General features: G+C 47.7%; 1 long non-coding RNA gene across 1 annotated transcript in view; it reads right to left on the bottom strand.

The window, feature by feature from the left end:
• LOC105853316 overlaps nt 1-12,420 on the bottom strand; it is a 26,823-nt gene that overhangs the window by 9,474 nt on the left and 4,929 nt on the right. The window contains exons 2-3 of the long non-coding RNA XR_001145161.1: nt 10,427-10,485; nt 8,115-8,263 (exon numbers count right to left, since the gene is read on the bottom strand). This is a non-coding gene — a long non-coding RNA (uncharacterized LOC105853316). The remainder of the gene's footprint in view (nt 1-8,114; nt 8,264-10,426; nt 10,486-12,420) is intronic.

Here is a 12,420-nt window from a genome sequence, read left to right as displayed (position 1 = left end):
CCCTCCCGGAGCCAAGCACTTCAGGTCTGCCTTCTCCTCCCAGGATGCACCCTTAAGCTCTCAGATTTTTAAAAGTGTTTATCGGGGTACCTCAGGCTCTCTCCGAATTGGGAGGTTGTTGAGCCCATTTGTGAATTAATTGGTCCCACTCCTTCCCCTTCACCCCTACCCAAAAGCCTATCTTTCCTTGGCTTATATTTAAATAACAACTATGACATGTTTGCCTATAAACACCGGCAGCATTCAAGGCAAGGTAGCAGGCCTTTCCCAAGGCGCACAGACTCATGACCTTTCATAGTCGTCTTTGTGTTTTTTGAAAGCTCTGGTAACCGACAGGGCTCAGCCTGCTCACGTGGCCACCAAATTTAGAAGCTGACTCTGCCAGGAAAGAGTGAGGCCCTGGTGCGGGAGCGACACCCCCAAAAGGGGTTTTGTTTCCCACATTTCATGGTATGCCAGTAAATGATTCCTACACACTTTGGAGCTATTGAGAGAAAAATTCTGTCTTAGCTTCTTTTCAATGCAAGGGTAAGTCAATGACAGCGGAGAGAAGAGGTACAGAACTTGAGAAGCTGAGGTGTTCAAGTGGCTGTGTTGCCAGTCTGGGCAGAGACTCCGGATTTTCCCAGTCCTGAAAAGAAATAGCCCCTGGCGTTCATCACCACAAGTACTTGGCACCCAGGTTTTGATCTCTGAGTGACGCTGGGTCTGCTCAAACTTCAACTACCTGCGCTGAAAGACTGCTTCAGTTATTGAATCATTTCCCTCCTACTAATTTTCTCTTTTTTATTTTATTTTTAAAAAGATTTATTTATTTATGCATACAAAAACTGTACTACAGGCCAGAGGTGTGTGGGGTGAGAGGTTTCACCAGAGACAGAGTGGGGAGCAGAACAGGCCAACTGACTGAAATACACTGCTGAGGGGAGCAGCGGGCAAGACAGGAAAGGTCCACTGTGCCATGTGGGTCACTCCCTGCCCAGGGATCAAACCCCTGCTACCTTGGCTGAGGATCACTTTATGGTGCTGCTCTTTAACCTCTTGTACTCCCAGGGAGGACCTTGTACCTGGGTCATGTATGCCTAAATAAATAAATCTTAAAAAACAAACAAAAAAAAACTAACTTCTCTTGTATTTCCTACTTTGCTAGTTTATCAAGCCAGTGTGGGAAATGAACACACAGGAGGCTCCTTTAGCCGCTGTTGGGAGCAGGCAAGCCCGTTCCCACTGTGTGTGTTGGGGGTGGGGTGGGGGAAGTGCAGGCTCTGCCCTGCCAGACACAGCCGGCCTCTCAGTGTTATACAAGCAAGTTTCTCCTTTTCTGGGAAAGTGAGCTGTGCTTCACCTTGAGACCACACAGTCTGAATTGTTGTTTGCAGACACACCCATTCTGCTGGTGAAGTCATTGTGGGTTAGTTTGAGGTCAACAACAAAGCTGCAAGGCTCGCAAATTCCCCACCTCTCCTTTATTCCCTCATCCGGTAGTCAGACCTGATGCGTTTCCTGAAAGTCCCTCAGCACTTGCGTCTCTCCATCCACTTTCCCTGCCTGGGTCTCATCGTCACCCTGCCGACATCACCTATTTGACAAGGTCAGCCCAGACAGACACAGGTCAACTGTGGATGTGTGAGCAAGTCAGCTGGTTGATATCAAAACACCTTGATCATAGTATTGTTCATCCTTAAAAATGGAGTGAGGCCCTCCCTGGTGGTGCAGCGGGTTAAAGCACAGCACTGAGAAGCTAAAGCCACTTCTGCAAGAGTTCGATTCCCGCCTGCCCCGGAGGTGACCACATGGCGAGGCAGACCTCTCCTGGCCCGCCCGCTGCTCCCCTCAGCAGTGTACTTCTTCGATCTGCCTGTTCTGCTCCCCACTCTGTCTCTGGTGAAGCCTCTCACCGCCCCTGAGCCTCTGGCCTGTACCCCAGTTCTGTATGCACAAATAAATAAATCTTTAAAAAAAAAAAATGGAGTGAGAGCCTGACTTGTGGATAGGGAGGAACACCAAAAATATCATGAGAAGTGAAACAAATCACACACAAAGTGTTAAGGGGAAGGATGTCCTAAAGGAACTCTGCAGAGTCTTGTGGACTCCACCCCTACTCCAGCTTTCTGGACTCCACCCCCTACTCCAGCTTTCTGGACTCCACCCCCTACTCCAGCAATTGAAACTACAACTCCCAACAGGACCAGGGAGAGAACTGCGAGGACCCAAGGGTGGAGCTAAGCAGGCATTCTGGGACTTTGGGGGATCAATAGGGCACCATTTTGTCCAATGGCTCTCTCTCTCGGGCAACAGCTCTCAGGACCATGTGACTAGGTTAGTTTTTTATCAGAGCTCCAAGTCAGCCCAGGTGCTAAGATATTCTAGTTGCTTTGTATCTCTTCTCTTTCCCTGGGTTGTTCCTTTTCCTTCCCCCTTTTGAAAATAAACCCACTATTGACCCTTTTGTGTGTGCCTGCAGTACAACTAAATTTTAGGTGCTCGGTGAAGACCCACAGTTAGGCGGCCCAGTTCACATGGGGGTGCCCTGTAACAAAAGGACCAATATAGAGGACAAGTCCACTTAGATAAAAAGCGAAAGAGACAGAAAGCAGAGTGGTGGTCATCAGCGGCTGGGAGGTGGAGGTGGAGTTGGTGTGGTGGGTTAGTGTTTGGTGGATACGGGGTGGGTTCCAATCTGGGGTGATGAAGAGGATGTGGAGATGGACAGCTGCAACAGCTCGCCTCACTGGGATGTGTTTGGTCTCCTCCTTGCATGGTTAAAAAGGTTAAATGGCCTGTACCCCAGTTCTTCTCTGTATAAATAAATCTTTTAAAAAAAAAAAAAGTTAAAATGATCCATTGTATGTGCATCTTCTACCTTCACTTTCAAAAGGGGAGAGAAGACACCCCAATCAGAAGTCCATCCCTGTCCAAGTGTCTCACCTAATTTGCACGAGGAAAAAATGCTAAAAATCATGTTTAATCGGTAAATGCAAAATTCAAGCACAGGGGCTGTTAGGGAGAATCAGGAAGGTCTCCCCCTCCTGAATCAGCGGCGTCAGTTGGGGTGAAGTGGCTCCTTTGGTCTAGAAATTCTAGAAATCTCACCTTCAAGGGAGGGGTTCCTGGGGAACATTGTCGAAATTTGCACAGATTGACTCCTTCCTAGAATTCCCTGGATCCCCGAAGGGCAGAGAATTAGGGTGTCAAGGGGCTCCCCCGCACCCGGCCTGATGTCCCGCCGCTTGCTCTGACCCATCTTGTACAGCCTCCAGCCTGGCCCACCTGCCTCTGTGTCAGGCCCCCTGCAGTGAGCGCGTGGGAGAGGAGGCTGGGCTCCCGGAGCCTTTAGTTCTCAGACCCTCAAAATTTCTGCAGAAATCTTACAGTGTGGATCAGGTCTTGCCAGTTTCTCACTCTTCACTGAACCCTGCCTTTGTGCCCCTCCCCGCCCCTGGCAGAGTGATATTCGGCAGCTCCTGGCTGGTTCGCAGGCCCTTTAAGACCTGCCTGGCCTCTGTCCCTTTCTGTCTCCCACCTTCTCGCACCCCATCATACCGAACTTGAGCCCTGAGCTTGAGGCTGCCCTTGTCTTTCCACCTTCTGGCGCCGGCAGGTGCTTTCACTCTGCTTGCCCGGCTCCTGCCGCCTCCACCTACACTGGCTTGCACTGCAGGGCACAGGTAGATTCCGGCAGCAAGCCTGGGAAGAGCGACAGCGTCTTGTTTGTTTGTTTGTTTTATCATACTTTAGCAGCATGGAAAGCAAGCAATTTGCATAGTGTAAAGGATGAAGCAGACACAACAGAGAGAACAGAGATGACTGCTCAGGGTCGGTGTGGGGTCAAAGGAGAGGGGAGTCACCCTTATGGTTCACCTGGGACAATTCCAGGCCAGACTTTCCTCTTGAGAAGCAATCAAGTGCCTGTCCTTGGCACGGGGACTCGTGGGAAAGCTCTTCTGTGGTCAGCTGTGTCCTGGCCTCCCTCTGGACCTGTGGATGACCGTGTCCGAGGCCAGTCCCAGCCGCCGCTCAAGATCTGCTGGGGCAGGGGTGGGGCCGAGTGTCCAGGCAGCCCGTGGCACTGGGAAGAACTAATTTAGCAACCTGGCATTTTAAAGTCAAATTAGGTAATTTGACTTTCAATTCCATTCCATTGCTCAAGAGAGGGTTTCAAAAGCTGCGATAGATTGTCATTTTCCTCTAGAGGAGCCTATGTAAGCTTAGGAAGAAAGAAAAGAAGGCAGGCACCTAAAATAACAACAACCTGGAAGGATTGCTGGCCAGGGAGGCAAGAAACACTCAAAAGCGAAGGTGACTGTGCTATCGCCTTGCAAGATCTGCCAAAGCATTTGTTCTAGATTCTCCATTTGCTTATGCTCCAAGCTGAGGCTCTTCTGAGCAGCTTAGGTAAAACTGGAAAAGTGAGTAGGCTACACTCACTTTTTTAATGACAGCAGAAACATCCAGAATAGAATCTTGAAGTCAATACTACTCATCATACAGGACTTGTGTTAGTAGCTGATTTCCAAAGAGAAACCCAGAGATGCTGTATAGCTGCAAGAGAACAGAAGGTTCCTCACTTGGTGAGTGCCCCCACCTGGGCAGTGGGGCCATCCACTGCCTGACCCTCTGGCGGCCTGCACGATGACCGGCCAGTGATAAAGGCAGGTGCCAAGCTGACTGCTAATCAGATGGTGGGACCAGCGGCTCCTCAGGAGAGGAGTGGAGTGGGCAGCGGGCAGGGGCGAAGCTCATTGAGAACAAGGCAGGATGCAGGGAATGAGCAAAAAATAAACCTGGACTCAGTCTCAATTACAGCTAAGTGTCAGTCACCGGAAAGCAACTTAAAACAGAAGGCAGCCTCCTCCTGGCCCGGCCGCGGTTCCTGTGACCAAGCCCTGCTGCGGAGCTATTCCTGGTCATGGCTGGCCAGCCCTGCCTGCAGTAGAAGGTAAAACTCGCTCGACCTGTGACAGAGGGCCACCCTTGGCTCTGAAGTCCCTATAAGTGTGTGTTCTGGACATGAAATATATGGTTGATTCAAGCAGGCAAGCACTTGTGGTGAGCTGGCAAAATGTAATTAATAAGAAGTCTAGCAGAAGGCAAACGGAGGTCACAACTGGCCTTTGTTGTAGAAAATCCTGAGTTTTTTTTTAGCAATTGTCTGACATATCTCTGAGTTGCTTCTTTAAAAAAAAAAAAGTCTCCAATTTAAACTGCGTGAACTGTATTTCTTCCAAATGGTGCACAAAGCCTTGCTGTGTGGTTTCAGGGACTATAAATGACACTTTTAAGTCAATGTAATTTAAAATCAGAATGCTCTGAAGCCCACAGGAAGGTTTATCCTCAGACACATTGCGTCTGGCTCCAACAACCTGCTTTGCTTTGCTTTGGGGGCAGGAGTCTACCAGTGACACTGTCTGGGTGTGTTGTTATTAAGGCTGATGTGTGAGTGCAGGAGATTTTTCCACTTTGGCGAGCTGGGCTGCCTCACTAAGACTACGTGGAGGGCGGAGCAAGGACCTGCTGTTGGGACAGAGGCGTGCCTGGGTCTGGGGGCTGCCATCATGCAATGACTGTAGACTGGGGACAGCTCAGGGCACACACTGTGGCCAGTCTCCCACTTGGGATTTGGGAGGAATTCCTGAATGTCTAAGTCTTCATGCTCTCATGTGTGAGGGGAGGGTAGCCCCCAATTTACAACAGATCATTCGAAGACTTCCATGAAATAAGAGATGGAGGGCCTGCCTGGTGGCGCAAGGGTTAATGTTTCAGCACTGTGAAGCTATCTCCAGCTATGTAGCAGGAGTTCTATCCCCAGCCAGGGGACAGAACTGTGCTGACCCACAGGGCACAGCAGACCTTTCCTGTCTCGCCTGCTGCTCCCCTCAGCAGTGTATGTCAGTACATCTGCCTGTTCTGCTTCCATCTCTGTCTCTGGTGAATCCTCTCACCACCCCTTGCCAAACCTTTTGCCTACACATGAGTTCTTCTACCACATAAATAAATTTAAAAAGAAAAAAAAATCCAATATTGACCTGTTAGGAGTGCATAATTATCTGAATTTTTTTATAATAGTTTATTTTTACATACTTTTGTGCATTTTTCCATCTCAGTTGCAATCCCCTTGGGTTTCCCATCACCAAATCACCCATGTGCCATCACCATAGTCCAATTATCTGAATTTTAACACACACATTCCATGTAACTATCGCCATAATCAGGATGTGGGTGGTTCAATCACACCCCCCAAAATCCCTGTCGTCACACCTGTCCCTACCCCAACACTGACAGCTGACAGCTTCTCTCCATCACTATGCTTTTTTTTTTTTTTTTGACATGATAGCATGTCAACCTTTGAGAGTGACTTCTTTGACTCAGCTCGATGCCTTGGAGATTCCTCCAAGTTGTTGTATGTATCATGACTTCTTCCTGCTTGTCCCTGGATAGGGATCCATTGTATGGGTACACCACAACTGCCAGCCAACCCTCCTTCCAGAGAACATTTCACTGAACTGTCTGTTAGCTGTTGGAAGAAGAGATGGAGGACCACGGGACTGAGCAAGCTATTATTCAGGAACCTGAAGGACAGTGGCCACGAGGCCAGAGCGCAAGGAAACAGTAGGCTTCCGGGAGAGAGACTGGACAGGACAGGAAGGAGCAGCTGGACATAGTCTGGAGTGAGAGAGCTCAGATGAAGCTCAGGGTTCTGGTTAGGAAGAGAACTGGGATGATGAAATAAGGAATTCAGACAGAGATGATGCAACCATGCCAGAGGCCCAGATTTCTCTTTACCAGGACAGCCCTTCGTGAAAGGCAGGGGAGCGTGTGTGAGGCACTTGGCAGAGACTCAATAAGAGCACATCACTGGGAATGTGGTGTACTTGCTCATACAGCAGACCCCAAAATAAAAAAGACACAGACACCAACTTTGAAGAGTCAGATCTGTACGTTGCATATACTTATGAGAGGTGCTAAACAACAGGTGTGCTGGGTGATTCCAAAGCCCCAGGAACAACCCTGAGCTGAGCCTTGGCTATCTCAGATGACTTCCTGGAGGAGGAGGTGACTTAAGGCCAGATGCAATTTTTTTCCTGAGTAGGACCTTATCCTCCAAATGGAAGCACTTACAAAGTGAATGTTAACCAGGAGGGATAAGGCTGTTTGTCATTTGCAAGCTAGTCTGTGTTAGACAACTAATCCATTAAAGCTATAAATGCTGGGAGAGTCTGAATGGAGGGTGGGATGAAAACCCACCATCTAGGAGCACAGGTGGCTGAATTAGCTCACTTGGGAAAGCTGAGTAAGAATTAGAATCACTAGGATGCTTTTAAAAAGGCTCGGAAAAGTGAGCCTTACCACAGGCCAAAAATCATAGACTCTCTGAGGGGGAGCAATGAAAAATGAAGAAAACCAAAAGCCTCCAGATGATTTAAATGTGAAGATGGTCTAGAATATCCAGACCCCGGAGTATTTGTTCTTGGTCTTTGGTACAAGGAGAGCATCTGCATAGCTGGCAGCAGAACTGGAAGGTACTAAAAGTCACTTACCTACTTATGCCACACAGATGATCTACATCCTCACCCGGGCATTGAGGGTAAGGGAAAAGGAGCAGTGAACAGCACAGTCCTGCTCACCCTTATTCTCGAAAAACCATCTCCGATGGTCCACTGACGAGGAGGTGGTTGTCCTTACTGGTAGCCAGACAATCTTACCACACCCAATACGAACTATAAACAGATTAAAGTCCTGACTTTCATAAAAATAACAGTAACAGGGCCCTTCCTGGTGGCACAAAGGGTTAAAGTGCAGCACTAGCACTATGAAGCTTGTCGCAGCTACTGCAGCACGAGTTCGATCCCCGGCCAGGGAGCTGACCACACAGCGCAGCAGACCTCTCCTGGCCCGCCTGCTGCTCCCCTCAGCAGTGGATTTCAGTAGATTCACCTGTTCTGCTCCCCCTCTGTCTCTGGTGAATCCTCTCGCTGCAACCCCCCACCCCCCCCCACACACCTCTGGCCTGTACCCCAGTTCTTGTATGCATAAATAAGTAAATCTTTTTTTCAAAAAGCAATAATAGCTATATTTCTGAGGCCTTGTTATGGCCAGGTTTTGCATATACTTACAGATTTCTCTCCTTCCTAACAGCTTGGGGAGGTAACCACTGTAGCAGGCCCACTGTTACAAGTTCAAGGTCATGTATCTCCCAGTGGCGAAGCTGTCAACATCCACATTTGTTTGTTTCCATTCTATCAAGTAAATGACCTTGAAAGATCTGTAATGAGGACAAAAGTGACCAGTGAGAAAAATGCCAAGGGACCCAGAAAGAAAAATATGACAATTAAGTGTCTAACAAGTCAGTTAGAAGGAATCATGAAAACTAACCACATGAAGGAAGAGTGAATAAATAGAAATTAGGCCAAGCGCCTATCAGCAAAAGAGCCCAACAGGTCTGAGAGGATGTTTTGTGAAAAGGAACGAGAGGCCCTGCCTTCCTTGACCCGTGTTTTATGTGTGTGCAGGGCTGGTGTTTACAGTGATCCTCAACTCAACTTCCCCCATCCCCCTTGCTGAGTTTTTGACCTCAGGAAAATTGGTCTAACGAGATTGTTTCTGTCTCCAGCTGTCCCCAGTTGCCCATCAAATTCAGCCTTTGCTTCTCCGGAAGCTGTGCTACCTCGCAGTGCATCTCAAATTATCCCAGAGACTGTGGGCTGACGGCTGCCTGCATGTCCCAGCGACACAGACCTTGACCGTAAGCAGTAAGTGCACATTGACTGACTCAATCAATTAATCTGCACAGGAAGAGGTGGAAGAGAGAGAAGCACTAATAAGGGCACAGGATTGTCAAAGGAGGAATCCAGGTCTGAGGCAGAGCAGGCTGACCACCCATTCTGGTTAATGACAGCCAGGCAGGAAGCGGCTTTACACAGGCAGTCAAGGGTCCCTGTAGGTGAGCTAGTCATGGACCCCTACCCCCCAACAACTGGGATTAAACAAAGCCGTTTACATTTAGTCTGGGGTTTAGGTTAGATACAAAGAAGAACTTTGAGGATATAATGTTGGTTTAGTAAAGAAAAAGATTATAGACAAGGTTTTCTATGTCACCCTTCCTGGGTAATGTTGAGGCATAATTATTCTCAGCTCTCACTGTATCCATGATGTATCTAGCTAGCTAGCTATATCTTTTTTTTTTTTTTTAAAGATTTATTTATTTGTGCATACAGAACTGGGGTACAGGCCAGAGGCTCAGGGGCGGCGAGAGGCTTCACCAGAGACAGAGTGGGGAGCAGAACAGGCAGATCGACAAAGTACACCGCTGAGGGGAGCAGCGGGCGGGTCAGGAGAGGTCTGCCACGCCATGTGGTCACCTCCGGGGCAGGCAGGAATCGAACTCATGAGGAAGTGGCTTTAGATTCTCAGTGCTGTGCTTTAACCCGCTGCGCCACCAGGGAGGGCTGCTAGCTATATCTTTTTAAAGATGTATTTATTTATGCACACGGAACTGAGGTACAGGCCAGAGGTGCAGGGGTGGTGAGAGGCTTCACCAGAGACAGAGTGGGGAGCAGAACAGGCAGATTGATGAAGTCCACTGCTGAGGGGAGCAGTGGACTGGTCAGGAGAGGTCTGCCGCGCCATGTGGGTCATCCCTCTGGCTGGGGATCTAACTTGTGAACTCATGCTGAAGCGGCTGTGGCCAGCTTCATAGTGTTGTGCTTTAACCCACTGTGCCACCAGGGAGGGCCCCCATGGCATATATTTATCACTGTTACAATGATCAAGTACCAACTGTCTATGCACGGCAGTGTATTGGGCACTTAAAACATATTATTATTTAATTGAATCTTTTTAGAAATATTCAAAGTGAAATGCTGTTACCTACATGTTACAGGAAACTCTACCATCTGAGGCTTCATTGAGTTATAATCTTTTTGCTGCTGGTGGAGGAACTTGTGAAAAAACAGTCTTGGTGAAGTACAGTAAGTTAGGGTATGCCCATCCATAAGCTCATATGCATTTAACAGAGTCCCAATATCGATGAAACACAAGTGACAGAAATGGAGGTAGAAATAGACAATTTGGCAATAATAGTTGGAGAATTCTATACCTTACTTTCAATATTAGAGTAATTAGGTAGGGCATCAACCAAGAACTAGAATGAACAACATTATAAGCTGCTTATAACTGACAGAACTTAGAACATGTCACACACAGCTGTGGAAAATACATGCTTCTCAAGTGAATGCATGAGCACACTGAAGCTCATGCTCTGTGTTAGCCCATGAAATAGACCCGTTCCTAGAAAGGAATTTGGGCCATCCACAAATGTTGAAAGCTACCCAACACACTCTTAAATAACCAATGAATAAAATAAAACTTCACAAGGGAAATTAGAAAAATACTTTGAGATGAATGAAAGTATACACATGTAACTTACCAAAACTTATGGAATTCATCTAAAGCACCTACTAGAGGAAAATTCATGGCTGTAAATGCCTAGATTAACAAAAGAAAATATTTCAAATCAATATTTGGCTTTCCACTTTAAGACACTAGACAAAAAGAGCAAACTAATCCCAAAGTATGCAGAAACAAAGATATAATAAAGATTATACTGGAAATAAATGAAAGACAAGAGAGAAAAACAGGGCCTCTCTGGTGGTGCAAGGGATTAATCACAGCACTATGAAGCTAACTGCAGCTTGAGTTCGATCCCTGGCCAGGGAGCTGACCCACACGGTGAAACAGACCTCTCCTGTGTCCCGACTGCTCCCTTCAACAGTGTATCTCAGTAGCTCTGCATGTTCTATTCCCCACTCTATCTCCAGTGAATCCTCTTACTATCCCCCACCAACCTCTGGCCTGTACCCCAGTTCTTGTGTGCATAAATAAATAAATCTTAAAAAAATAAAGAAAGCTGATTTCCCACCATGAACCCCATCACCAGCTACTACTCTTCACGGATGACTCATGAACTTGAACCGGTACCGGCATCTCCTGGAGGACTTGCTATACCACAAGTCACTCATATTCTTCAAGTCAGAGGCTCTGGGGTGGCTTGAGGAGTCACACGTGTGGCAAGAGGGCCCTCCTGCAGATGCTGGAGGTCTGGGGACCACACCTGGACAACTGTGATCTCTTCAAGCTCAGTCCCTCCAGGTGTCTAGAAACTGCTGTCAGGACTCCAGTGCTTTGTTCCTGCTGTTTGCTCTATGCAAGATGACTGTTATCCACACACCTCCTCTATGAACTTTCCCTGAACCTCAAGTCCCAATAAATCTCTCTTCCGATTGTGCTTACTGATATCCTAGTCATATCCCTGTGATTTCAGTACTCACATTCCATTGTTTTGCTGTGCGTTCACTGTGTCCTCGAATTGTACGAGGTAGGAAGTGGGTATTTGTTGAATGAAGAAATAAGGACAAGTCTAATTAGCAGCCCTAAGGCCAGAAAAAAAAAATAGATATAGCAAAAGGGTGGGAATAAATATAGTGGAGCAAAGTGGAGTGGGTGGGGAGGAAAATTCTTTCCAAAAGGGAATTTTGTTTTGCCAACTAAATGGAAAGCAAAAATAGACCAGGTCTCCCCAGCTGTTCTGATTGCTGTTTTCTTGCAGCTGTGCTAGAAATCTTTTTTTTTTTTTTTTAGGCTAAATTGCTAATAACCATGCCTGTAGAGTTCTTGAGGTTTTAAAAAAGAGAGAGAACAAGAAAGAAAAAGATTAATGACTTTAATTCCCAGACACGGAGAGGGAGAGTGGAGGGTGCCATACTCTGGCATAGTGCATGGAAATCTGTGCGGGCTGGTCTTCTCTCAGCAAAGATCGAGACACCTTTCCCCAAAGAAAATTAGGCAGGTGGCACATTGGTTTGAAAAACAAGTGTCGAGGAAACTAGAATTTGTTCTGGAGGCAGGAAATGTCAGCCTGTGTTTGAACACTGACCGCGATTTCTAATTCTTTGGTACCTTTATGGTGTTGCTTGTCTGCCAGGTGGACGCGGCTTGCTAACACCCTCCCTGGGCTAGTTAGCAGGGTCCTCACCGAACACCAGCACTCTGAAGTGTGTTTGTGCTGCCAGGTTTGGCCCTGTGGCCTGGCAGTTTTCCAGTGCGTTTCTGCAGAGACCCCGGAGCCCGGGAATGCGGTCCCACTGCCAACAGAAAGAACCAAGCCAAGTCCAAAGCACCCAGCACCCAGCGTCCCTGGGGACACGCGCCCCAAGCTCCTTTGTGTGCCTGGGAGTTTTCCCTGTGGCAGCAGCTTGCTGTGTGCCAGGCCTCTGCCCTGGATGATCCTATTCCCAGCCCAGCACCATTTCCATTTTTGCTTTGCCACCGTTTGGATGCCCGAGGCAGAGTCTATTGTGTTTTCCAGTCCCTTCTCTGCACGGCCAGAGCATTCTAATCGCTCAACACATGTTACTTTTTTTT

Source organism: Condylura cristata, unplaced genomic scaffold (genome assembly GCF_000260355.1).
Source record: "Condylura cristata isolate star-nosed mole 26May11 unplaced genomic scaffold, ConCri1.0 scaffold00001, whole genome shotgun sequence".
NCBI lineage: Eukaryota > Metazoa > Chordata > Mammalia > Eulipotyphla > Talpidae > Condylura > Condylura cristata.
The sequence above is the reverse complement of the archived record's forward strand: the minus strand, read 5'-3'. Positions and strand labels throughout refer to the sequence as shown.